This window comes from Neovison vison, chromosome 3 (genome assembly GCF_020171115.1).
Source record: "Neovison vison isolate M4711 chromosome 3, ASM_NN_V1, whole genome shotgun sequence".
Taxonomy (NCBI): domain Eukaryota; kingdom Metazoa; phylum Chordata; class Mammalia; order Carnivora; family Mustelidae; genus Neogale; species Neogale vison.
This window is the reverse complement of record NC_058093.1, coordinates 17,746,442-17,772,595: the sequence shown is the minus strand read 5'-3', so window position 1 is coordinate 17,772,595 and position 26,154 is coordinate 17,746,442. Positions and strand designations below refer to the sequence as shown.

At 42.7% G+C, this 26,154-nt stretch overlaps 1 protein-coding gene across 5 annotated transcripts in view; it reads left to right on the top strand.

The window, feature by feature from the left end:
- CMKLR2 (chemerin chemokine-like receptor 2) overlaps positions 1 to 26,154 on the top strand; it is a 44,933-nt gene that overhangs the window by 11,917 nt on the left and 6,862 nt on the right. For 2 of the 5 annotated variants that reach the window (XM_044241412.1, XM_044241411.1), the window contains 2 exons: positions 50 to 100; positions 21,517 to 21,579. The gene's annotated coding sequence lies outside the window, so the exon portion shown is untranslated. Of the gene's footprint in view, positions 1 to 49; positions 101 to 3,712; positions 3,760 to 3,795; positions 3,893 to 21,516; positions 21,584 to 26,154 lie in introns of those variants that run through there. The other 3 variants (XM_044241413.1, XM_044241414.1, XM_044241415.1) reach the window with 3 other exon arrangements.

Here is a 26,154-nt window from a genome sequence, read left to right as displayed (position 1 = left end):
CCTCATTTCATAATATCAAGTAGATATTATTATTGTCCCTCTTTTACAGATGGAGAAACTGAGGCTTGGAGCTTCTGACTAACTTCGCAAGGCCACACGGGTAGGTAATAAATGGAACTGCGATTTGAAACCAGGGTCTGCCTGACTCCCGGGCCCTAGTCCTTTGTTACCATCAAATACCACCCAGAAATGTTTGTGATTGTTTGTGGGTTTCATCCAAGCACTTGGTAAGGATGGGCTGGTGGGAAAGAGGGCAGTTTAACAGCAGAAGAGACAAAGGTGGCAGAGAAGACAAACATAGAAGACTGAAAAGGAAACAGAGAACTAAAATTCTACTCAGGACACCTGGGTGGCTCAATTGGTTAAGCACCTGCCTTTGGCTCACCTTGTGATCCCAGGGTCCCCAAGTCAAGCCCTGCATCCAGCTCCCTGCCCAGCTGGGAGTCTGCTTCTCCCTCTGCCCCTCTCCCCCGGTTCTCTCGCATTCTCTCGCTCTCATGGGCTTGAGCCAAAAATAAATAAATGAAACCTTTTAAAAATTAACAAAACTAAAATAAAATTCAGCTCAACATAAACATCCCGCATGTATTTAGCGATCTCAAGAGAGAGAAGGGAGCAAGGGCAGTGACAGTGAAACATAACTGGAGGGTTTGGGGGGCTGCTGTGACTTCGCTTCATCTCACACTGGAGAGCCAGAGACATGTTCTTGGGCCAAGAAAGACATTCTGTGTTCTGGAACCGCAGTGTCCATCAGGCAAAACGCCACATCTAGCCAATTATCTGGAGTTTGGGGGTGACTAGAGCATGGGCTTGGCCCTTTCCTCTGTTTGAGTAGCTGCAGCAATGATTAACGTAGCCTGAGTCTGATTGAAAAAAAAAAAAGGAAAGAAAAAGAAAAAGTAAAAAGAGAGATAAAAGGAAAGCCGTACATATTTGAACCTATTTGAATAGTGTGTTAAGGTTTTGGCTGTGCAAAGCAATTCTATTAATCTTGCTTATTGGTCTCTCGATTCCAACAGTCCTATTACGGACCTGGGCTTCTAACACACAGTCCTTAAAGAGGACAGGTAGGGGTTCAGGGAAGAGAGTCTGGGATCCCTCAAGAAGGAATTTGCATCCTCAGTTCCAAACGTGGGGTGCCATTAGAAATTTTCTCTCCTGAAGCCCTTGCCTGGTTGTCTGGAATTCCTTTTAGCCCTCCTTTCCTCTGAGGGACGGTTTCCCCATCTTGATATGAACACCGTCATTACTCTAGGAGTAAATTTAGGTTTTGGAAATTGAGAGGACCAGAAACAAACTTCATGTACCTTTCTTAAAAACCTTATCACACCCTCATCCTTCTCCCCGTCTTCATTGTCCTCTCAAGGTAAGACCAACACTTTTGGGGGGCGCTTGGGTGGCTCAGTGGGTTAAAGCCTCTGCCTTTGACTCAGGTCACGATCCCAGGACCACGAGCCCCACATCGGGCTCTCTGCTCAGCAAGGAGCCTGCTTCCTCCTCTCTCTGCCTGCCTCTCTGCCTACTTGTAATCTCTGTCTGTGAAATAAATAAATAAGTAAAATCTTAAAAAAAAAAAAAGACCAACACTTTTGGACTAAAGATCTGTTAAAAGATAATTTTTCAAACAGATAAATCATGACTTGCATACAAATATAAAATTGACATGTCTCAAAGGTCTTATTTAACTCAGTAATGAATGATAGAATCAGTAAGATGTTACGTGGGTTAAAAAGAGAATCAAAGTATCACACACATATATAGACCATCAGGAATGTTGAAATGAATTTACAAACAGTTGCAAAATTGGTGAAACTGGTTAGTAATTCACAGGGCAATAATCAATTGCATTCCACTGGACACAATTCATTCATATTTCTGTGGACAAGGATCATTTGCATTATTATAAGTTGTCGACAATGTGCACCATTGTGAAATATTCAGATAGTAACAGGCAGAGAACCCAAAAACACGGATTCTGAGGTACTCGGAATCTGTCTTCCCCTTTCAGTATCTTCACAAGTTTTCCTGACAGACCCTAACTACTTAAGACATTATATCCCTCTTCATATGTAATTCAATGTAAAAAAAAAAAAAAAAAAAGAATATATATAGACACTAAACCAAACTCATAAATTTATTAATGAAAGTAAAATAGTTTTTTTCCAGAATTTTCTTACTGCAAAGTTCTACCTTAATCCATAGATGTTAAACTGTTTTTGTTGTTTTACTACCTCTGTTTTGCAGGTATACTAACTTTGTCTGCTTTTGGAGTAATAACTCCTCCCACAACAACTCAGCTCTTGGTCACACTGATGACATCTTTAGGAAAGTCCTCTTACAGGCCATAGGCTGAGTATTTTATAATGAAATAGATCAAAGAGACATTATGTATAACTGTCACTATAAATGGGTAAAATATCTGAAATAAAACCCAAGTGTGGAGGGCCTGGCTGGCTTGGTCAGAAGAACATGCAACTCTTGATCTTGGGGTTCTGAGATTAAGTCCCTTGTTGGGTGGAGAGATTACTTAAAATATGTTTTAAAAAGATCTTTAAAAAACCCACAACATCGACTCAATCATATTTTTCAGGACAACTACATATCATAAAGCATGTCTTGCATTATACTTCTGTATTAAGCCCACTGTACTGATTTTTTTCACTAATTTAAATTCTAATTAGATTTTAATTCTAATGTTCCACTTCAATGTGTCAAGAGGTTGAGGAGTAGGTGTGTGTGTTTTTGTAAACAGTATGGTAAGATGTCACCTGGAAAACACTTTAGATATTTACTGGGTCTTTCAGTTAAACAGATAATTTTTTTTAAAGATTTATTTATTCATTTATTTGAGATAGAGCAAGAATGAGAGAGCACAAGCAGGGGGAGCAGCAGGCGGAGGGAAAAGCAGGCTCTCCACAAAACAGGTGGCCCCCCGCGGGGCTTGATTCCAAGACTCCAGGATCGTGCCCTGACCTGAAGTCAGAGGCTCAACTGACTGAGCCATTCAGGCACCCCTAAATGGATAATTCCTTATTATTCAGTGTAAAATAACTAATTAAAAATTTAAACCAATTATTTATTTTATTTTTTAGAAGATTTTACTTATTTATTTGGGGGGAGCAGCAGAAGGAAGGGGAGAAGCAGACTCCCCACTGAATAGGGAGCCTGATATGGGGCTCGATTCCAGGACCCTGAGATCATGAAGGCAGACGCTTAACGGACTGAGCCACCCAGGCGCCCCTAAACAAATTATTTTAAATAAAAGTTGCCTAGGGAGGGAGCAAGCAGCTTTCTAGGTTTGAAAATGAGAAGGTGGGGACTGGACAGGGGATAAAGGATGAAACACTGAAGGCTCTTGGTTATACTTTGCTCAGTGGGTTCTAACTCTGAGTTGGGAGTAGAAATAGTCCGTACCGTATAGTCAAGTAGAATCGAGAGGATGCCCAGAAACAACAGCGTCGTGTGTCCCAGGGTGACCTTTGCCAGCTGGGACCGAGCCCCCATTAGCCACCGCACCACCAGCAAGTGCCAGTGGTTTGCCAGGGGGACGTGATCATGGGGAGGCTGTTGTTTTGTGGTTAACACTTCCAGCCAGCTCCATGTGGGCAGACATCCAAATGAGACAAAACCGATGGGCAGGCTCCTGCTATTTCCACATCTGTTTAGGTTTCTCTCGGTTCCTGCTCCAGTCCTGGTTTCTGCCTTCTGACTTCTGGCCGATCCAGTTCCAGCAGCTTTATTAGTTTCTGGTCTTACTGAGTGAGTGTCGATTCTTGGCTAATAAATAAGCTGCTTTCTTGGATGCATGGCTTCCTTTCGCTGGCTGCCTTCATGCTTCCACATGTGGTGGCACATCGGTTCTCTGGGATTCGAGTTCGCTCTGTCCTGCGTGGTGAGTTCTCCCCTTGTGGATCCCCAGGAGCCACAGCTACCCCTCCTTCCTCAAGGTCACTGTACACTCCCTGCCCTGGCGGGCTTGCTTCCTCAAGGCTCTGCTGCTCCCTCCAGGAGCCCAGCAGCACTACCTCAAGCTATTTCCTGGCTCAGGTTTGTCCAGATAAACTACTTGGTTGCTGATAATTCCAGAATTCTGATGCTCCCAACTTGCAGTAAGAAAGAGAAAGTAAGCCAAAAAAGTAAAGCCAAATTTAATTTTGATGATAATGACGGAAGTTGATGTTTCGTAGGTGAAATTATTGACTTACACACAAGTCTCTATTTATTTAAGTAAGATCTTCCTCACTTGTTCTTTCAACGGGTATTTATTAAGCATATTCCATGTTCTCAGAATTGTTCTAGCAACTAAGGATATAGCAGAGACTAAAAAAGATCAAATTTGGGTACTCAGAGCTTACACTGTATATCTAATGGGGTTTCATAGAGAAAGGAGGTAAATAATTAATGATTTAAGGAGCTCTGCTGGGGCACCTGGATGGCTCAGTGGGTTAAAGCCTCTGCCTTGGGCTCAGGTCATGGTCCCAGAGTTCTGGGATCAAGCCCTGTGTCAGGCTCTCTGCTCGGCAGGGAGCCTGCTTCCCTTCCTCTCTCTCTGCTTGCCTCTCTGCCTACCTGTGATCTCTGTCAAATAAATAAATAAAATCGTAAAAAAAAAAAAAAAGAGCTCTGCTTGAGAAAGGGGGAAGCTTTCAGAGGCTAATTGGTATGCTAATATATGCTCTTGGTTAATTATAGATAAAGTAACCTTTAAATTAGCGGCTCCTACCTGAAATCAGGGTCCAGTGTTCCAAAAGGTAGTCTTGCAAGTCTTAAAGAGTCAAAACATAGCAAATATCCTGGCCTGTGTTTTTTTCCAACCTTTTTTATGAAAAATTCCAAGCATTCAAAAAAGTTGAAAGAGTAGTGCAGAGAACAATTACATACTTGTAATCTCAACCATTATTTAACATTTTAGCATAGCTGGTTGACCTGTAATATTTATATATTTTCAATTTATTATTTGAAGATAATCTCAAGCTTGCAAAAGAGTTACAAGAAAAATTCGAAGAATCCTTTCAAATCCCTTTTTACCTCTATTCACCAATTGTTAAATTTTTGTTGCTTTGTATTTATATTCTGCCTGTGTATGTATGTATGTTGTTTTTCTGAATCATTTGAGAGGAAGCTGCATATTCCATGCCCTCTTCTCCCTATATATTTTACTGTCTATTTCCTAAAAGCAAGGACATTCTTCTACATAATTGCTGTATACCTAATAATCACGGGACATGTTGAGACAATATTTAATCAATCTCTAATCTTTGTTCTAATTCTGTCAATTGCTTCAATAATGTTCTTTTTGGCCTTTTATTTTTCTCTAGTATATGATGCAGTCCAGCATCATATAGTACATTTAGTTGCAGTGTGTCTTTAGTCTGTTTTAATCTGGAACATTTCCATAGCCTTTCTTTGTCTTTGATGACATTAGCATTTTCAAAGAAAACAGAACTTCAAAATAAAGCGGCGGGGGTGGGGGGGTGGGGGGGGACCTGGATGGCTCAGGTCATGATCTCAGGGTCCTGGGATTGAGCCCAGCATCGGGCTCTCTGCTCAGCAGGGAGCCTGCTTCCCCCTCTCTCTCTGCCTGCCTCTCTGCCTATTTGTGATCTCTGTCAAATAAATAAGTAAATAAATCTTCAAAAAAAAAAAAATTCCTCATTTAGAGGTTGTCTGGTATCCATCTTGAGTCACAGGTTGAGTTCTTCTAGAAGAAAACTCAGAGACAGAGTTTAATAATCAGATATTAGGTTGTGCCCTTAGGATCAATACCTTTGTATGGAAGGTGGAAAGACAGCTGGGAAGGGGGAGAAATTGAGCTGCAAGGATGGACCGGCAACTCTAGCCAGAGGTAGACCCGCGAAGCTAAAATGGACCCATCAGAATCGTCCCCCACTGGGCACCATGGCCAGGCCTTTCTGCTTCTAGTCCAGTCCTCACTGGAGGTGAACCACTCTCGAAGGCAAGTCCCCAGGAAGGGAGCTCTATGTAGTAGCAGGAGCCCCTGAAGTGCTGCTAATTAGACACTGTCACTTGATGGTTCTCCCTCGAGCTAGGGCAACAAGTTTGGGATCTAGACTATGCAGTAACTCTACCTCAGTTAAAAAAAAAAAAAAAAGATAAATACAAAAAATCAATATCTAACCAATCGTCACAGATTACATTTTTCTTTTCTTTTTTCTTTTTCTTTTCTTTTTTTTTTTTTTAAAGCAAGCTCTAGGGGCATCTAGGGTGGCTCACTGGGGTAATTATCTGCCTTCAGCTCAGTTCGTGATCTCAGGGTCCTGGGATCAAAGCCTGCGTGGGCTCCCTGCTCAGCGGGGAGACTGCTTCTCCCTCTGCCCTTCCCCATGGCTCATGCTCTCCCTTGTGCTCTCTCTCTCTCATATAAGTACATAAAAGCTTTAAAAAAGAAAAAGAAAGAAAGAAAGCCCTACAGGTAATGTGGGTCTTGAACTCATGACCCTAGGTCAAGACTCAGATGCCCCACCCACAGCCAGGCAGGCCCCCTCTTGTCTCTTGTAATCTGGAACTACCCTTCTGTTTGCACTCCCTCGACAAAGGCTAAACGGGAGAGGTTTGATGTCTTGAAGAACCTTCCTATTTTTTCAGTGTTTTTCAAATTTGAGTCTTGTGACTTAATGTCACAAGAACTGAGGAAAATATGATTTGCTTTTAATGCAATGATTTTAAGTATTAATATAGATAAAACAATTTTCAAAGATGTGGACTGTCTTTGCTAGCATAGTCATTGAAGGCCTGCTTTTATATTCATTATTAATAAAGGAGAGTCATAGAGAAGTAAAGAGATAAAGTGATTTATGACACCAATTTTATTACACATTTATAAAATTGAGTTAACTCAGTATTTATGTGTGTGTGAGTGTGTATGCATAGCCAGATACTACTTAACCTTCGCATTTTCTTCTCCAGCAAAGAACAAAACAAAAAGCTGCTTTGTGGGTTTTTTTTTTTTTTTTTTGTAATTTGCTAGTGAAAACAGGAAATGAAAGAATCATATTATCTTGTCCCATCATATTATGTTGTACCATAATCATATTATATTATATTGTTACTAAAGCTTCTTTAGTCCTTTAAATGTAGCACTCATTATAAGCAGCTCTAATCCTCTTAAAATATTATGACTCATTCATTATAACAAATTAAGGAAGACATGAGACACAAAGATCTTTTCAGATTATTTCCAGACAGGCTCCTTTAACTAATGTCCTTCAATTGAGCTAGTTATAAGTTTTTTGATGGAAAATAATTATCTCTGCTAGGTATTAGTCAAATACTTTCAAAATTTGTCAGTGGCCACCACCTTGACAAGGGCCAGGAGGATCTTCCTCTCTCCCCTCTCCTTTCCCCCAACCCTTCTCTCTCCTTTTTTCCTTTCTTTTATGGAAAGGATTTATTGTTAAAACTTTATTCTAGTACTCATTTTTCACCCAAACCAAGATATATCCCATAAACATTAAGGGAAGTGGGAAATCATCAACATAAAATTTATAACTTTATATGAGATAAATATAAAGCTAAAAATTTAGTGTTAGGTGAGGATAAAATATAATAGCGTATCGGTTGGAGCCAATATGTTTTGATTCAGCACCCTTCCTTGAATATTCATTGTGTTTAAGTCCCGTACTAGACCCTTTGATGAGTCACAAATCTGTCTGACTGATTGATTCACTCACTCATTCATTCATTCATTCACTTTTATAGTCTCCACCATTAACATGTTTAGGAAGGAGAAGACGGTGTTGGGAAAATATACGTGTTTCCATAGGAGTTTAATTAGTATGTGGGCTATATTGCTATTCTTAGACTTAATAAGCCTTATTTTTCATTTGTTTTTAATTTTTAAAAAGATTTATTTATTTTAGAGCAAGAGAGAGTGAGGGCAAGCAAGGGTGATAGAGGGAGAGAGAGAATCTCAAGCTGAGCACAGAGCCTCACCCAGGGCTCGATTTCACAACCCTGAGACCATGACCTGAGCTGAAACCAAGAGTTGGACGCTTCAGCTAGGCACCCCTAAGCCTAATTTTTTAAAGAACACCATGCTGCTTGAGCCACGTGGCTCCCATATGTGCAAAATATGCCTATTCAAACTCCCCATCCAGGTGCCAGGAGCAAAACTAGCAGAGTAAGGACCTCAGAAAACGGTCTCCTCCACAAAGTAACAAGAAGCTGGCAAAATGGTCTGAATCCATTTCTCCAGAACTCTGATATTTATCCAAAGGCTTGCAACAATCTGGGAGTGTTCATCAAAAACAAAAACAACAAAATTTAAAACGACTTCATCTCAGTAGAAGAAGTGAGCTGTGTAACATTTGTAACTTGCTCTAGTCTTCCCTGGCGGTGCAGTCTTCTAGAAAGCTGACAACCTGCATTCCCCGTGAAGACCAGCAGCCTGGGAGCAACCGGAAGGAACAGAAAATAGCTTTGGAGCTCCTTAAAAGCTTCATTCCCCGAAAATTATTGTGACCTGCCTGGTGGCTTCCTGCAAAGCCTCACTTGCAAAACATCTGTATTTGACCTAAGTCAGCTCACCTACGGTGAAAAGTACCCCCCCCCCGCCCCGTAAGCATTTATCGAAAATAGTAACAGCAGTTACTAGTTTTGCAGCTGCCTGAGGAGGTGGATACCAGTTGAGGGAAAGCATTAGACTAACCAAAAGCTTCACTAAAAAAATTTTTTTAAAGATTTATTTACCTATTTGAGAGAGACAGAGTGTACGTGTGTACAGTTATGCGCATGGGAGAGGGGCAGAGGGAGAGGGAGAAAGAGGAAGCTGACTCCCTACGAAGCAGGGAGCCGAATGCCAAGTTCAGTCTCAAGACCCGGAGATCATGACCTGAGCCAAAACCAAGAGTCAGACAGTTAAGTGACTAAGCCACTCAGGCGCCCTAAGCAAAAGTTTTAAAAGGAAGACTGAGGAATAAGACATACAGAGAGGCTTTGAAAAGCTCTGACATATACCTAAGAATCAAGGATAGGGCTGTGCTGGTGCCCAGGGTCCCGTGCATTGCCAAGAGAGGCAGGAAAAGGCCTTAATATTTGACCTTGGATGACCTTGACGTTTCTGTGAGTAGAAAATGACATCTAAGGGAGAGTTAAAAGTGTGCTCCCAGCATGCACGAGTGCCCCTCACCAGAAACTGCGAGACTTATGGGTTCCAGGCGTTTAAGGAAATTTTCGGGTCCTACATTATACCTTCTGAGCTTTGCATGGTGGTAACAACAAAGGAAAGGTTGCATAAGCCATGGCTTTGATGTCTCTCTGCATTCCTTACCCCCCCCCCATTTCCGTTCAAGCCTCTAAGAATTTTCCTTACTTTCTTGCCACCTCAGCCATACACTTAAAAAGATGATTTTGTTATGTTTAATCCAGTGTTTTTCAAGGTTTTGTAGTGAAAGGTGTTTGAAGAATATCTAGAGTATCTACAGTACCATATTGCCAGGAACATAACTCCCCCCCAGCTTTTGGGCTATTAGGAGGGATCTGCATACACTGTCGTTTATAGATAGATTGATGATTGATAGATAGGCTGGCGCAAGGAGTCATGTAGATTCCACTGACCGCCTTGCTGGAGAATCCCACTTGTCTCTCTCTGCTATTGAACCCCAGAGCGAGGCTCCAAGCACCTCCTGTGTTCTCTCCTTATCTGTGAGAGCCCCAGGGAACTCAGACACCTCCCTCTCCCTCAGTGGCTGGCTCTACCCACTTCTCTTGTTGTGCATCTGTCCAACTGCCATATTCTTCGCTCTACAAACATCTATTTTTACCTTAAATCTTTTACTGCTAATCACCAGGGGAGAATAGTAGATACCAGAAACACGATCAGTATGAGAAACTTCCAGACATTCCATAATTTTACAAAAGGTCTTAGAAGCCTGGTACTGATTTCTTTCCAGAATGAGTTTTTGTTTTCCAATTTTATTCTCTTAGGGAGTTGTTCCATATTTGGTCAAGGCCAAAGGGATCCTGTTTTCAAACACGACCCATGTCAGGGCAGAGCAAAGGTGTCCCTGGCCTCTTCAGAATCACCAGATTGAATGATCCCCAAATCAATCACCCTCTGTGCTGACCAGGAATATTTTGGGAGCACCTGGAGGCACCTGACTTTGGCTCAGGTCATGATCCCAGGGTCCTGTTCAGTGGGGATCCTGCTTCTCCCTCTGCCTGCCACTGCCCCTGCTTGTGCTCTCTCTCTCTCTTTCTGGCAAATAAATAGAAAAAAAAATTTTTTAAAGGGATATTATGGGCATTCATTATTTTATAATCCTATTTTTAGATGCTCAAAACACCCACGTATCAACTAGACTTTGATTGGGGTCCTACTTTTAACCACCTAGTTAGCACAAGGCTTTATTCCCTTCTGCCATGTTGATTTGATAATATGTTAGACTGCTTTACTCTGTCCTTTATTTTTTAGGCTTTCTTTCCTATTTTCCATCTCATTGTCTCGCTGTGCTACATTTTAGGTATCCTCTTCAGATAGATCTTCTAGTTTACATTCTCCCTTTGACTGGGTCTCAGCTCCCATTTTATGCATCCAGTAAAATAAATTCCAATATCAACTTTGTAATTTCTAGAAATTCCGCATGATTCTTTATAAACCTCTCTGGGCCCAAAGTCGATATTTTGCCTAAAATGCTAGTAATTATTAGTGCTTCCGTCTTAGGTATTCAGGGATTTTTCTTTTTTCTTTCCTGCCCCCACCACTGCCATATTCAGGTCTTTATGGGTTCTCCTAACTCTCTGCTTTTCTTATGTATAAAATGAAGGGACTAGATTAAGTTGTCTCTGACATCCCATTTCACTTTAACAGACTATAATTCTATGATCTTTAAAGATTTATTTGTCTGAAAGAGAGAGAGAGCGCACTTGTGTGCAAGCAGGGGGAGGGGCAGAAGGAGAGGGAGAGAAGAATCGCAAGCAGAGTCCCCCTGAGCACAGAGTCCGATGCAGCGCTCGATAGCACAACCCTGAGACTATGCATGACCTGAGCCGAAATCAAAAGTCTGGCACTTAACCAGCCAAGTCATCCAGATGCCTCAATAATTCTATAATCTTTGGCCATACTAACTTCACCCTCTTTCAAAGAGATTAAAGAATAGAAATCGGTTTGTAAAGGGAGAACTCCCCTTCCCCTGACTAAGGGCAAGTTGAAAAAGATGAAAATGAGGAGAAATGGCTGCTACGTCTTTGGGAGTGAAAATGAGACATAAGAAAATTGTTTCCCTTCACGGTACATTATATGGCATACATTTGTCCTTCATGCACCCCATCCTTCCAAGACCCCTTAGTGAAGCAGGCACTGCGTATAGACACGGCTTGGCAGGACATTATGGCTAAGCCACAGAATCAGACTGTACATCCTGACCAGGGGCCAGGAGAGTCAGCCAACTGTAACAGGTATAACATTAGTTTCAGGGGCTCCGGTGGCTCAGTCGTTAAGCATCTGCCTTTGACTCAGGTCATGATTCCAGGGTCCTGGGATCGAGCCCTGCATTGGGCTCTCTGCTCAGGAGGAAACCTACTTCTCCCTCTCCCACCGCCCCCACCACCACGAGCCCCCCCACCCCGCCACACTTGTGTTCCCTCTCTCGCTGTGTCTCTCTCTGTGTCAAATAAATAAACAAAAGTCTTTTTTTGATTTTATTTTTTTAAGATTTTATTTATTTAATTAATTAATTTATTTAATTTGACAGAGAGAGAGAGACAGCGAGAGAAGGAACACAAGCAGGGAGAGTGGGAGAGAGAGAAGCAGGCTTCCCGCCAAGCAGGGAGCCCAATGCGGGGCTCGATCCCAGGACTCTGGGATCATGACCTGAGCTGAAGGCAGACACTTAAGGACTGAGCCACCCAGGTGCCCACAAAAAAGTCTTTTTTTTTTTTTTTTTTAAGATTTTATTTGTTTATTTGACAGACAGAGATCACAAGTAGACAGAGAGGCAGGCAGAGAGAGAGAGAGGGAAGCAGGCTCCCTGCTGAGCAGAGAGCCCGATGTGGGACTCGATCCCAGGACCCTGAGATCATGACCTGAGCCGAAGGCAGCGGCTTAACCCACTGAGCCACCCAGGCGCCCGCCCACAAAAAAGTCTTAACAACAACAACAAAAAAACCAAAATAGTAGAGTTTCAGAGTTAGCAGAACTTTAGAGAACATCAAGCCCGGTCACACTTAATTCCTGATTTCCTCCTACAAAACCCCTCAGTTCTCGGTTGCCTTATTCAACACCTCCATTTGTGAGAAGTGGGTCATCAACTGACATAGCTTTGCACCAGGAGGAAAGCTGCGCGGGTTCTGTTCACCGCTACTCACTACTGTTTGGAGCTTAGAACATACTGTAGATGCTTAATAAATACTTTCTAAAATATTTTTTGATAAATATTTTTTAAACAAATAAACCCTGATTTTAAACAACTCTCATCTTTAGAAAATGTTGCCTTTTTTGGAACTAAAATGTGTCTTTCTCTCCTTCGTTTTGCTCTCTGGTCAGGTAAGAGCTCCCTCATCTGCATACCAGACCATGAGCCATTTAAAAAAAAGTTACCCTCCTCTAAGGCACCTGGCTCAGTCAGAAGAGCATGTGACACTTGATTTCAGGGTCATAAGTTCGAACACCATGTTGGGTACAGAAATTACCAAAAAAATAAATTCTAAAAAAAAGGTTATCCTGTCCTTTCTTTTCTGGAATAAATAGCCTCCACCAATTCATTCTGCGTTCCTCACATGATGTCATTTCAAGCCTTCTCTCTGTCCTGTTGTCTCTCTTCTGGACGTGCTCTAGTTTATCACTGTTCCTCCAAAACTGTTAATTCTCAGAAAAGAGTATAACACTCCCAGGTACAACCTGACTGGTTCAAGCACAGTTGGACAAACACTCCCTTCATTCTGTTAGAACAGCTCAAGGACAAATTCACCTTTTTTTTCCTTTCCTCTTCTTAAAGCAGTCACATCCCTTTGTGGACTCACATAGAGCTCATGGTCAAGGAGAAGTGTTACTTTGGTGCAGAAATTTTAGCACATCTAAACCTCAGGACAGATTGCCACAGGACAAGTGACAGTGCCTTTGGTGAATGGTGCACATCATGGAAATGTCAGTGGAGGTGGTGGGCTGAGACCCTGCCCAGGCAGACCACATCATTTCCCTTCTCTTGGATGATAAAAAGGCACTGAGTAAGCCATTAGCCCATCTTCTGTATCTCTTTGATGTAGGCTTACCAAATCCATCTTGGGAAAAAATTCAAGGCCTGTAATTGCTGCCTAAGCACATTACCAACCAGGAGAACCTGTCAGGAGATGATTTGTTTTATACAGTAACTGGCATAAAGTTCAATGCAGATGTTGCTTAACAAGTGAATTCTGAAGTGAGAGAAGACAGGTAATTTCTAACGAACATTCTGGACACTCCCGTGAAGTCCTATTTTCCAGGTCATTATGGTGAAATTAGATTTTTTTTTAAGAAGTAATAGGAAGGCCATTCTGAATATCTTTTTTCAAAACTTGATTATCTTGAATGCAAGCAAAACTAAAGTGTCTTCAACTCAAGCTCTCTATGGTTACTATTAATATGACTCTGTATGGTGGTTTTTTTTTTTAAGATTTTATTTATTTATTTGAGAAAGAGGAGAGCACACAAGCAGGGGGAAGGTCAGAGGCTGAGCCTGACCTTCTGCCGAGCCTGATGCAGGGCTCGATCCCAGGACCCTGGAACCTGAACTAAAGGCAGACGCTTAAAGACTGAGCCACCCAGGCACCCCTGTATTGTGGGTTTAAAGGTGATTTTAGAATTGCCATTTTTTGGCTTTTATTTGCTTATTTTTATATTTTTTAAATATTTTATTTACTTATTAGAGAGAAAGAGGGAGAAAGCACAAGCAGGGGGAGGGGCAGAGGGACAAGCAGACTCCCCGCTGAGCAGGGAGCCTGAGGTGGGACTTGATCCCAGGACCCTGGGACCACGACTTTAGCCAAAGGCTTAACCGACTGAGCCACCCAGGCACATGCTTTTTCTGCTTTTAATAACTTTCTGTAATTGGACTTTAGGCTTAAAACGGTTTGTCTAACTTTGTCTCATTAGTGGAAATCTGTGATGAACAGAAAAGATGCAGGAACCTTTGCTAAAAGTAAAATTAAAAATTGTTTTTCTTCTATCAAGTGGTTTGTTGCTGAGTTCCTTCCAACTTCCTTGCGAGGAAGCAAACTGCTTATATTATGTTTATCTGAAGATATATTATAGGACTTGTATAGATGCCGAGATATTTTCTGATTTGAGCACTGGTGAAGCCCTTGGCTTTTGAGTTCTCCAAGTACTAAAGCGATAGAAGCAGTGCGGTATATGCAAACATCCATTCTTTCTCCCGCACCACTGCATTTAATGACTTTCACAAGATCTCTTTCCTTTCCATCAAGTACCAGACCTCTGCCTCTGGGACAAGGTGAATGGTATCAAAGATGAAAGAAAGATATTAAATAAATGCAGATTATTTTATTGTATGGTTAGTGTGTCCAGAACCAATTTACAAAATAATATAGTTAAGAGGTCTTAGAAGTGGCTCTTCTCTCTCATTGCTACCACTATAGACAGTAGGTAAATGGAAAAGATGCCTATTGTAAAATGAACTAAGAATAAAAGAATGCTCTTAAAATACAGTCTGATGTTTTACCACTGAACCAGGATCTGACGATATTCCTTTCTTTCCCCCTTCCTTCCTTCCTTTCTTTCTTCATTTATTTTTTTCTTAGTCAAGGAAAGAAGAGAGGGGCCTATGAATACACTCTCTCCTTACCTTCTAGTTATGCAAACTTAAAATATGAAGAAGTAGTTAGGAAGTGGAGATTCTATTTTTTCGGAAGTTCCACAGCTGTTTTGGGCACCATCGCATGTTTATAACCTTTTCTCACAGATGTTACATTTTATGAAATCTGACTCACTAGGGTGGTACTAGTATCTTTAGATGGAAAGAAATCCCTGAGGGCTGGGTGATTACACAAGTCTGCTTCACTCAAAACCTGAAATATTTGAATAGAATATTTCCCGGAAAAAAAAGAATTTGCCATAATTAAATAAATCAGAGAGCAATGATTTTAAATTCTTTTTTTTTTTTTTTCTGGGAAGAATGAGGGAGGGACAGTGTTCTTGTTGGGGGAGGTTTCTGTTTTATTCGCAGAATGTTTCTAATTTGTGCAGGCTTTTCATTTTGGACCTTGGTCTCTAATTTTGTTTCAGTGTGCAAAAAGCATTGACTAGAAGATATTTTTTGAATACCCACTCCCTGAAAGCATCAGATTTGGTGCTGTTTGGAGGCAGGGAGGATAGTTAAAGAGCTAGAATATGTTGTCCAGCCATCTTGGTGTTTCTCATAAAAGTTTAAAATTAAATGTCCCCTGTGTTTTTTAGAGGAGACCCGTGCGGTCCTGATAGGAAGGGGACTCATCCAAAGATGTGCAGTAGTGACATGCAGAACTAAGACTTAGAACCACTTGTAATTAGTTCTGGAACTTGTTCAACACACCCAGCTACTTGGTTACCTGTGGACTTAGATGGGGTCAAGTGTTACCGCAGGGCCAACACCAGGATGAGGCAATTGACACAAAATTGTCACAAGTACCCAAAATCTCATTAATCAAAATGAATGTAAAACATCTGCTGGACAAAAAAAAAAACACCAAAATTTTAAGCAAAGTCAGGATACGGCCCTGCTCTTATATGACCCTGCCTCACTTGTCTTACCCTGATCTTGGGCCTTCATGCAATCTGACTCTTGGGGGAGCTAAAGGGGCAAACAATAAAGAAATAATTCCCAAGTCTGGGATAATAGTAAATTATTATTATAATTGTAAGTTGTAGTGGCATCATTGAATATATAGAGTGAGATGCCCAGATGTTCAGAGATAGATCACAAAGTATCACAAAGTATTGAGGCAAAATGGCGCACGTTTGTTTTATTTTTTTAAGATTTTATTTATTTATTTGACAGACAGAGATCACAAGCAGGCAGAGAGGCAGGCAGAGAGAGAAGGGGAAGCAGGCTCCCCGCTGAGCAGAGAGCCCCATGCGAGGCTCAATCCCAGAACCCTGGGATCATGACCTGAGCCGAAGGCAGCTTTAACCCACTGAGCCACCCAGGCGCCCCTCACGTTTGTTTTATTTTTTTTTTAAGATTTTATTTATTTATTTGTCAGAGAGAGTGTGAGTGAACACACAAGCAGGAGGAGCAGCAGGCAGAGGGAGAAGCAGGCTTCCTGCTGAGCAGGAAACCTTATGCAGGGCTCTATCCCAGGACCCTGTGATCATCAGCTGAGCAGAAAACAGACCGCTTAACCGACTGAGCCACCCAGGCAACACAAATAAAATCTTTCAAAAGAGAAAAAAGAAAGACAAGAACGTGGGGGAAACTCGAGATGTGACAGTGGATCATGCTAATCTCTAGGGAACACTGTTTCCATAATGAACCCGGTTCCCTTCAAAGGCTCTGGACAAAATGCAGCCTCGAGGGGAGGTTTGGTTGGAGGGCTTTGATCAGAAGGAGAAACTGGGTTAAAAGTTTTCTTCCCTGAGTGCCTTGGTGCCTCAGATGGTCAAGCACCTGCTTTCAGCTCGGGTCATAATCTCCAGGTCCTGGGATGGAGCCCCACGTCAGGTTTCCAGCTCAGCACGGTGTCTGATTCTCTCTCGCCTGCCTCTGCCTCTCTCCTGGCTTGTGCTTTCTCTGTCTCTCTCTCTCAAGTAATAAATAAATCTTAAAAAAAAAAAAGTTTTCTTCCCCTTTTCTGTTTTCTTCTCTCTCATCCATGTCCAATGCCCGAAGTGGTAAGCTAGGACCTGGATACGTGTATACCATTTGAAAGTACCCTTGCCCTTAGGAAGCCAAGAAGAAATCCCACTGAATCCAGGAGGAAAGGAGAAGCCTTTGGCAAATTCTGTCCTCCAGGTTCACGTATGGTCCAGTTCACCAAGGCAGACCGCTGCTCTGGAGCAGTAAGAATACGCATTTGTCTGAATGTCCTCGCGAACCCAGCTGCCGGGAAGCTACATGGGAGGTGGTCTAGGGTCCTGGTCAGACAGTTTGGTTCTTCACTTTTCCACATTTTGCAGAGACTTTAACAGCAGAGTCAGAACCAGCGCCAGGAATAGACTAGGTTCTGGGCAAACAGGGGCCTATGAAGCAGGATTAATACGCCTCTGTGACTGGAGCTCGGAGTTACAATCTGTGCTCACAGGGGCGTCCCCTGGGCCAAGGGGTGCGGGGGGCAGGTGGTGAGTGGTGAGGAAGTCCAAGAAACAGCCCAAGCAGCTCTCTTCTGTCATTCTCAGCTTCATTCTAGCTAGGAGTCCTCATGTGTAGGGAAGAGGGCTTCATTTTTTGTTTCCTTTTGTTTTGTTTTTCATTTAACCACAGGGATAGCTCTAGTACAGGAAGGTCAAATTGTTCTTTAAGTAGGTGTCATTCTCAGAATCTCTCCTGCAGGGACGCCTGGGTGGCTCAGTGGGTTAAAGCCTCTGCCTTCACCTCAGGTCCTGACCTCAGAGTCCTGGGATCGAGCCCCGCATCGGGCTCTCTGCTCAGCGGGGAGCCTGCTTCCTCCTCTCTCTCTGCCTGCCTCTCTGCCTCCTTGTGATCTCTGCCTGTCAAATAAATAGAAAAAATCTAAAAAAAAAAATCTCTCCTGCTTGAGAAAGGCTTCTTGTGCCTTGGGTGCCTAAAGGTTAAGAGCGTGCACATTCACATATTTGGATAAGAATTTGGACCATGCCAGGTTGCCAGCCAAAGTTTTGTTCCAAGTTTTGCAATTTTCCTCATCTTCAGTTTCCTAATCATGTAGATAGAAAATAAGGGCTCAAAAGTAATCTGAAAAAAAGTTGTCATAGATTCTTGCTCTTAGAAGATGAAGTTTAAGACCCCCTTCGCGCGTGCTTCCGTGCCTTCTGGGGCCTCCCCATCCGGCAGTCAGCCTGTGCCCGAACCCCCCTCAATGCCCACCCAATGTTATGCATCTGTTTGCTCAATTTGTTGGCTGCTGGTTTTTAACATTCTCCGTTTTGAACAGCTATAAATTCTTGTTTCTACTAAGCCAAAATTTTCCTGGCTGCAATGCCAACATTTTTTTTTTTTTTTTGCCATAACTCCAACATGAGAAACACAGAGAATAAGTGTCTCACTTTTTCCTCATCTTTGAGTATCTGAAGACAGATATCAGACTCCTTCAGTGTTCCTTTCTCGCTGGTTTGCTTCAAACATGTCAACAAAGACATAACGTCAAGTCATTTCAGTCCCCTGTGTCCTTCCCTTACACTGCTTTCACTTCCCAGTGGTCTTCTCAAAATCTGTTTGGACGACCTCAACAAACTACTCCTGATGCAGACTGACCATGACAAGGTGGAGAGGAGGCTGCCAGCTTTGTTTCCGTTACCATAAAATAATCTTAAATGTTCATGACGAAAAGCTCGAAACCATCAAAATAATGGTTCTGGCACTCAACTGTTTGATAATGATCCATTGGCAAGATTTTTGACTTAGGCTTTGTTTTATCTTCTGTGACTACATTTCTGGGACCACACCCCCTCCCATGTCCTCCCAGGGCGGAAGAAAGGCAAACACATTGTCAGGCATAATCTTACATGAATGGGAGGAAGTTCTAGAATTGTCGCCCTTCCCTCCACCCCACACATTTTTGCTGCTGTGTTGAAAAAACATTACTCTTGCAACCAAAACAAGTTTCCCTTCCACCTCCTTGACCAAGTTCACTTACTACCTCTCAGAGGGATACACAGTATTGTTTTGTGAAGTGGCTACAAATTCAGTCTATTCTGCAAGTCCCTTGACTTCTGTTCCTTCCCCTTTAGGAGAATAGCCTCTCTCTTTTTCTTTCTTCTTCTTTTTTCTTTTCTTAAGATTTATTTATTTAGGGGCGCCTGGGTGGCTCAGTGGGTTAAGCCTCTGCCTTCAGCTCAGGTCATGGTCTCAGGGTCATGGGATCGAGCCCCGCGTCGGGCTCTCTGCTCGGCAGGGAGCCTGCTTCCTCCCTCTCTCTGCCTGTTTCTCTGCCTACTTGTGATCTCTGTCTGTCAAATAAATGAATAAAATCTTTAAAAAATAAATTTATTTATTTAGGAGAGCGAGCATGAGAACATGCTAGCGAGGTAGCGACAAAAGGGAGAGACTCAAGCAGACTCCCCACTGAGAGCAGAGCCTGATGCAAGGCTCTATCTCAGGACACATGAGATCAGGAGCTGAGCCCAAACCAAGAATCTGACCCTAAACCGACTGAGGCACCCAGGCACCCAGGCCTCCTCTTTCCTTAACAAAGGAAATGTCTTAGTATAAATTAAAATAAGACTCAAATGGCTGCCCATGCAGTTTTCACCCTAAATCGGCTATTACGCCTTACACTTCTGTAAATGTCATGGACACAATGTGATTGAGAAACAAGACATCTTCAGTCCAGGTAATGATGAAATAGAAAACAGGTACACTATGGTAGGCTGCACAGCATTATACTGTGTGCCCCTGGCTTTTCAGAATTTAAACCATGGGTGGTGTCTACTGCTGAGGAGTCGTGTAATCGGTGAAGTGCCCTATTGTGACTCCTGCTTCCAGAATCAGTTCTTCAGGAGACATAACACTGTCAGAGACGTTAAAAAGGATGAAAGCTTTAGTGTTGACCGTTTGTATGAATGAAAATATTCAGAAAGTAAATTGGAAAAATTCGGATCTCCAGCAGTTGTGCGGTCATATGCCCTACAAAAATAAAGTTACACAAGTCATGTGCCATCAAGGTTTTCAAATTCAGTACCCACATCCCTTCTGATAAAGAATTCCTTGAAAAATCTCTTTTCAAGGAAATGCTGAATTGGGGATTTCTCTTTGCTATGACCAAGGCTTTGAAACATACGTTATTGGTGGTGGTGAGTCTCCCAGACTCAGTAAAATATGGAAAGAAGTAAAATAAAGACCTAGACTTGGGGTTCCTGGCTGGGTCAGTTGGTAGAACATGTGCATCTTGATCAAAACTATCTTGATGTCATGAGTCCGAACCTCATGTTGGGCATAAAACTTACATTTAAAAAGAAAGAAAAAAGTAAAAAGGCCTAGACCATATCCTTATTCAAAAGTAAATAAGTAGCTTATTTAAAAGAGAGAAGTAAGAAGACTAAAATGCTCTACAGTATTCCATTTTTCACCACTCTTAGCCAGATACGGGCATAATAAGGGTATCTGAGGGCTAGACACAGGGGCCCCCTAACTCAAACACCATCAGAAGGCAGCATCTAACAATGTGTGAACCCCAGACAGATTTAATCTTTTTAAAAATATGAAGCCCACAAAACAAGTTTTTTAAAGAAAGATTTTAGTTGTTTATTTGAGAGAGAGAGAGAGAGAGTGTGTGTGTGTGTGCACAAGCAGGTAAAAAGAAGTAGAAGCAGGCTCCCTGTTGAGCAGGGAGCTGGCTGGGGGGCTCGGATGTGGGGCTCAATCCCAGGATCCTAAGACCATGACCTGAGCTGAAGGCAGACACTTAACCGAGTGAGCCCCTAGCCCTCCCAAAGCAAAGCAAGTATTTATTTATACTTTTAAAAGTTATTTATTTAGGGGACGCCTGGGTGGCTCAGTGGGTTGGGGCCTCTGCCTTCAGCTCAGGTCATGATCCCGGGTTCCTGGGATCAAGCCCCGCATCGGGCTCTCTGCTTGGTGGGGAGACTGCTTCCCCCCTTCTCTCTTCCTGCCTCTCTGCTTACTTGTGATCTCTGTCTGTCAAATAAATAAATAAAATCTTTTTTTTTATTTTTAAAAACGTTATTTATTTAGGTAATCTCTACTCCCAATGTGGACTTGAACTCATGACCCCAAGATCAAGAGTGGCTTGCTCTCCTGATAGAGCCAGCCAGGCACCCCCAAAACAAATTTTTATTTTATTTTATTTTATTTTTTAGAGACAGAGGCAGAAGGAGAGAGGGAGGGAGAGAATCTTAAGTAGGCCCCCTGAAATCATGACTTGAGCCAAAATCAAGAGTCGAACACTTAACCAACTGAGGCACTCAGGTGCCCCTCTTCTCATACTGTTCATGAAGTAACACAAACAAGTCCTCTTCTATTCTACCTTCCCCTCTATCGTGTGCCGCATTTAGTCCTGAACTGGTAATAATCAATAATCAAATCATGAGTCTGCTTTATGGGCAAGGTCCTGAATAAACCACTTTTTGAGGTTCTCCTTATGTGATGACTACAGCAACCCTACGAGTTAGTGCTATTACTACACTTACTTTACAAGCGAGGATGCTGAGGATTTGAGGTAGGAGGCCATTTGTCCAAGAATCCACAGCCAGGAAGAGGTACAACTGGGATCTGATAACAGGCAGTGATTCCAGAGCCATGGACCACTTTATTGCTGTATATTTCAATTACACCTGTGTGTTCATTAGCTCAAAGTCTCGCAAACAAATTAAGCCTGAAGGTTGCTCCCTGACCCGAGGTTAATCATTCACTGTTCTCTCCTGGCAATCCACAGAGCCATACAGATTGTACAAACCTGGACCGTAATTTCTGAGTGAAGCATTGGAACAACTGAAACGTAAGTAGGTGTTGACTTTGCAGATATGTGCTGGGTCCTGTTCAACTGTTCAAATGAAACCCGGGGTTTAGACTCGCAATCAGCCTGCAGGTGCCTTTTAATGAAAAGACATTGACCCCAACAGAGCGAAAAATAGATATCATTTCATTACCACTTGATTCAATTGGGAAGAACTTTCTCCCAACCCCATCGCCTTTAAAAGTGAATAAAACATGTGTATGCCTAAAATTAGTTAGCTTTCCTGAGGTTGATTTTAATGCCAATTCAATAAAAAAGTTATTGTGAAGGTTATACTCAGTTTAGCTAAGCTTCCTGAAAGTGTCTATTAATTTCCTAGATGATATCTATCAAAAATATCTCCTTCATCTTTATTCTCACTCTTTATTCTCACTCTCATGCCTAAGGCCCTTCCATCTTTGGCTTCAGTCATGGCAACATTTCCCCAAATCACTGCCAGATGATCTTTACAAAAACAAAGGTTCAATGGTGTCCCTCCCTGCTACAAACATTTTTATTTGCTCCCAACTGGCAATGGAATAAAATCCAAATACTTGAACATGACATTCAAGGGCTTCATTATCCGGCGCTCCCCTTTTTTTTTTTTTTGTTGCCTTTTTTGAGCCAAACCAAAATACTTCCATCTTTCTAGTATGTCAAGGACTGTTGTTATTTATCTTAATGTCTGAAATTAAGTAATAAATGACACAGGAACTGTAGATAGGCAAGATGCTTTTCTATTAATGGATAAGTGATGCCAGGAGAAGCCAGGAGAAGCAATGTGACAGTCATGGTTGCATCCCCTCCCAACCAGCAGGAAGCACCTGCTAGAACATTGAAACAACCCAAACTTTCGTTCTTTAAACCTCCTTTGCTTCCCTTGACCGAATCAACAGAGTATCTTTATAAGCATTGCTGTACTGTAATAGCTTCCAAGTAGAGGCTGTTCATCCAGAGGGCAGCAAAATATTCTGCTGGTGTCAAAGATCTTGAGAACAGTCTGGGGTGTGGTATAGAGTTTATATTTGATAGCTAGTGGAAAATACTGAGCAATGCCTCCAAACACCCCCCCACACACACACACAGCACACACACACATTCTTTAAAAAACAAAAAACAAAAAACAAAAAAACTCTCTTCCCTAAGAAGACAGCCCTTGGAAATTCAAGTTTGCTGGGTCACGGATCTGTGGTTTTCACCAGATTTTCTCCGTCATGTCTATCAATTCTTTCTCCTCATTTCTGTCATTCATTCTGAAGCTAAATACATGTTCCCTCAAGTTTCCACAAGGATCTCTCAAGAGGCACATTCAGCTCTTGAATTTTTTAACCACGATTTACAGGGGAGCTCTACACAGGCAATCCTCATAGAAAAAGATCAGCAATATCAAATCCTTCTCTCTGTTCCAAGTAGAGTGGAGACTACATTTTCTTAAGACTTCTGCGATTGTCCATAAAAATCCATCTAACTCCTCACTATGGAACTAAATGAAACCCTTCTGCATTCACCAAATGTTCTGCCAGAAGGAATCTTTGTGTTTTGTCAAGGTAGACAAACAAAATGTTTCCCTCTATAGCCGAGCCACATTTAAAAGTTTAAATGTTGAAAGCCACCTTTAAAAGTTTAATGATACACATTTCTACCAGATGTCCTTCCCCAAAGTCATCTGGGTTTTGCAGACAATTTATCATCACGCTTTCCACCAGGACTCTCGCAGTGAAATCTGTTGATTCAGAGACGGGTTTAGGCTTTACGATCTATTAAATCTGGATGGCTCAGAAACCAATTTATTTACTTTTAAAAACAGTTCTGTGCACCGGACTAGACATTGGCCACTCAAGTAGCCATAACCCAGGAATGTGATAACGTGAGTGTCCCCCCAAAATCTAAATCCCTGTGGTAAACAAACCTCTTCACATTCTTTGGAAACAAACCTTACCCTTCAGGGACAGTGCTCTGACCTTAGCTCCACACCGGGGGCTTTTCACGCGTCTCTAACCTGGCCTGGGGGAGCCTGGGTGTGTTCTCACACGGGGCACAGCCCGGTGCTTACTTAAGGGGCCCCTCAAAAGCGGTTACGGTCACGTATACCTCTGTTAGTCTTCGTCTCAGTCAGAATAATTTATTTGCCTTTCAGCAGCACATATGGTCTAAGACAAATACAGTAGCTCTTTCCTCTTTTCCGTCAAGTCTGAAAGCCTCATCCCGGCGCTGCTGTTGCGCTCCGCAAAGCACTTCCACATCACGAAAGCTCCATGAGGTCCCGGCGGAAAGTCACTGCCGGCCAACGCGGATTGACTCTGCCTGTTTAATAAATGACAGGGTTTCCTTTAGGCCTGGGCTGAAGGACTTAATTCGCTTGTCATTCGTCTTCATTTCGGGCGACTGCCCAGCAAGGCTCATTTCTCGTGCCCAGATGTTTCTCTAGTTTCACCACGACGTCTGCTTTCTATCCTTCCCTTCCTTCTCCGAGCCATATGTGTATGTGTCTATCAGCACGTATGTGTGTGTACTGTGTCCACATGATTAAACTGAGGACACACTTTCTCATGTTTTCTTTCTCTATCTCCTTTTTGCCCTTTTTCTCTTATCCCACCACAGATGAACAGATAAGTTTCACACAACACGATTGATGATAGAGCAGAATATCAGTTTTCACAAGTTTAATAATTCATCTCTAAAAAAAATTAAAAAGTCATCTCTAGGGGCACCTGGGTGGCTCAGTAAGTTGAGCGCCCTACTTTGTGATTTTTGCTTAGGTCATATGATCTTGTGGGTCATGTGACCAAGTCCTGTGTCAGGCTCCGCGCTCAGCGCAAGTCTGCTTGTCTTTCTCCCTTTCCTTTGTCCCAACTTATAGCTCATCTGCTGTATTAATTGGTAGAAAGTTAAAGCGAGGGTCCCTGGAGAGGCCTCGAGTAGCCTTGAATCACAGTTGCCTCCCAGGGACCAAGGGGCAAGTCATCTGCAGAGGCCAATTCAGAGTTTCTATTTCCATTTTATTTTTTTTAAGATTTTATTTATTTATTTGACAGAAATGACAAGCAGGCAGAGAGGCAGGCAGCGAGCCTGATGTGGGGCTCGATCCCAGGACCCTGAGATCATGACCTGAGCTGAAGGCAAAGGCTTAACCCAGTGAGGCACCCAGGCGCCCCTCTTTCCATTCTAATGCACAGCCTCCTCCTTCACTGTTAAAGGCTCAAACTTTTCAAGAGTTGGCCCACCCCAGGGGTCACAAGTCTGTGGACGGGCTGAATGTGGTCTGCAGCTGTTTTGTTCTGAAATAGTCGTTTAGAAACTGGAAGCTTTTCACATTAATAATATAGATATCCAGCCATTCTTCAAAACCTCTGGCAACACTAAGTCCTCACTTCCCGCATGGAAACAGTTGGCTAGGACGGAGGAGCTGCTGTCCATTGGGGCCGCCCTCATGTTCCTCTGTTCCCTTGAACCCTGTTGTCTCCTCAGCCTGAACTACTGAACCTCTTATGGTTATCTGCCCCCAGGACACTTAAATGTGAAATAGAGGGCAGAGGATGTTTAGCCTCTGCCAAAAGAGTATAGGTCTAATATCAGCCCAACTCAAGGTCTGCTTCCCATTTCCTTATAACGTAGGAGTCTTATCAGCTTACCATGGTCACTTGTGAAACCCCCCTCATAGTTGGCCTCCATGGTTGGAAAGGGTGTTCCTTAAATGACTCTTGCTGGGGTACAGAGATCTCCCTTACGAGGTCAGCTTCTTTCTCTTTCTGTCCCCAGGGGAAGCTCCCCACTCTCTCTCCCAGTAAGCTTCCTGAAGCCATGGCCACTGGTAGGAAGAGCTCCTTCCTCAAGGGTTTCTCATGGCCTCTTCTCGCAGGACGTGGACACAGCCAGGGCTCCGCCACAGTGCTTAAAGGCAAGGCCCAGGGAAGCTAAGTAGGTTAGGGTACGGGTCTTGCTGCTTTAACAAAAGCCCCAAAGAATAGCAGGGCAAATATGTTCTCACTAAGTAATACAGAAGGAGGAAGTCCAGAGAGGTAGGGCAGCTGTGCTCAACGAGGGCTAAGGAGGACCCAAGCTTCTTCTATCTTATGAAACACATGTTTTCCTCATCCACACAGTGCGAGATAGCTCGTGGCTGTATCTATACTCGCGCCAATGACAAGACAGAACAAGGGGTATCAGAGGGCCTTAGACTCTGGTACAGGAAACCCCAAGGCCCGGGAGTCATTTTTAACTCTTCTCTTCCACGTCGGATCCACTAAGAAACCTATTGATTCTGTCTTCGATGTATAAATTAGAATTCAGTCTGTCCTTTTTTTTTTTTTTTTTAAAAGACTTATTTCCTTGAGATAGACAGGTAGAGAGAGCATGTGCGTGAGTGGGGGGAAGGGCTGAGGGAAAGACTCTCAGGCCGATTCCCCACTGGGCACAGAGCCCGACCAGGGGCTCAGTCCCACGACACAGCGATCACGGCCTGATCAAGAGTCAGATGCTCAATGGACAGAGCCACCCAGGCGCCCCAAATTCAGGCCTTTCTCATCATTTCTGCTACTGCCCTGGTCCCAGCCACCCTCATTTCCGCCCGGGATTATT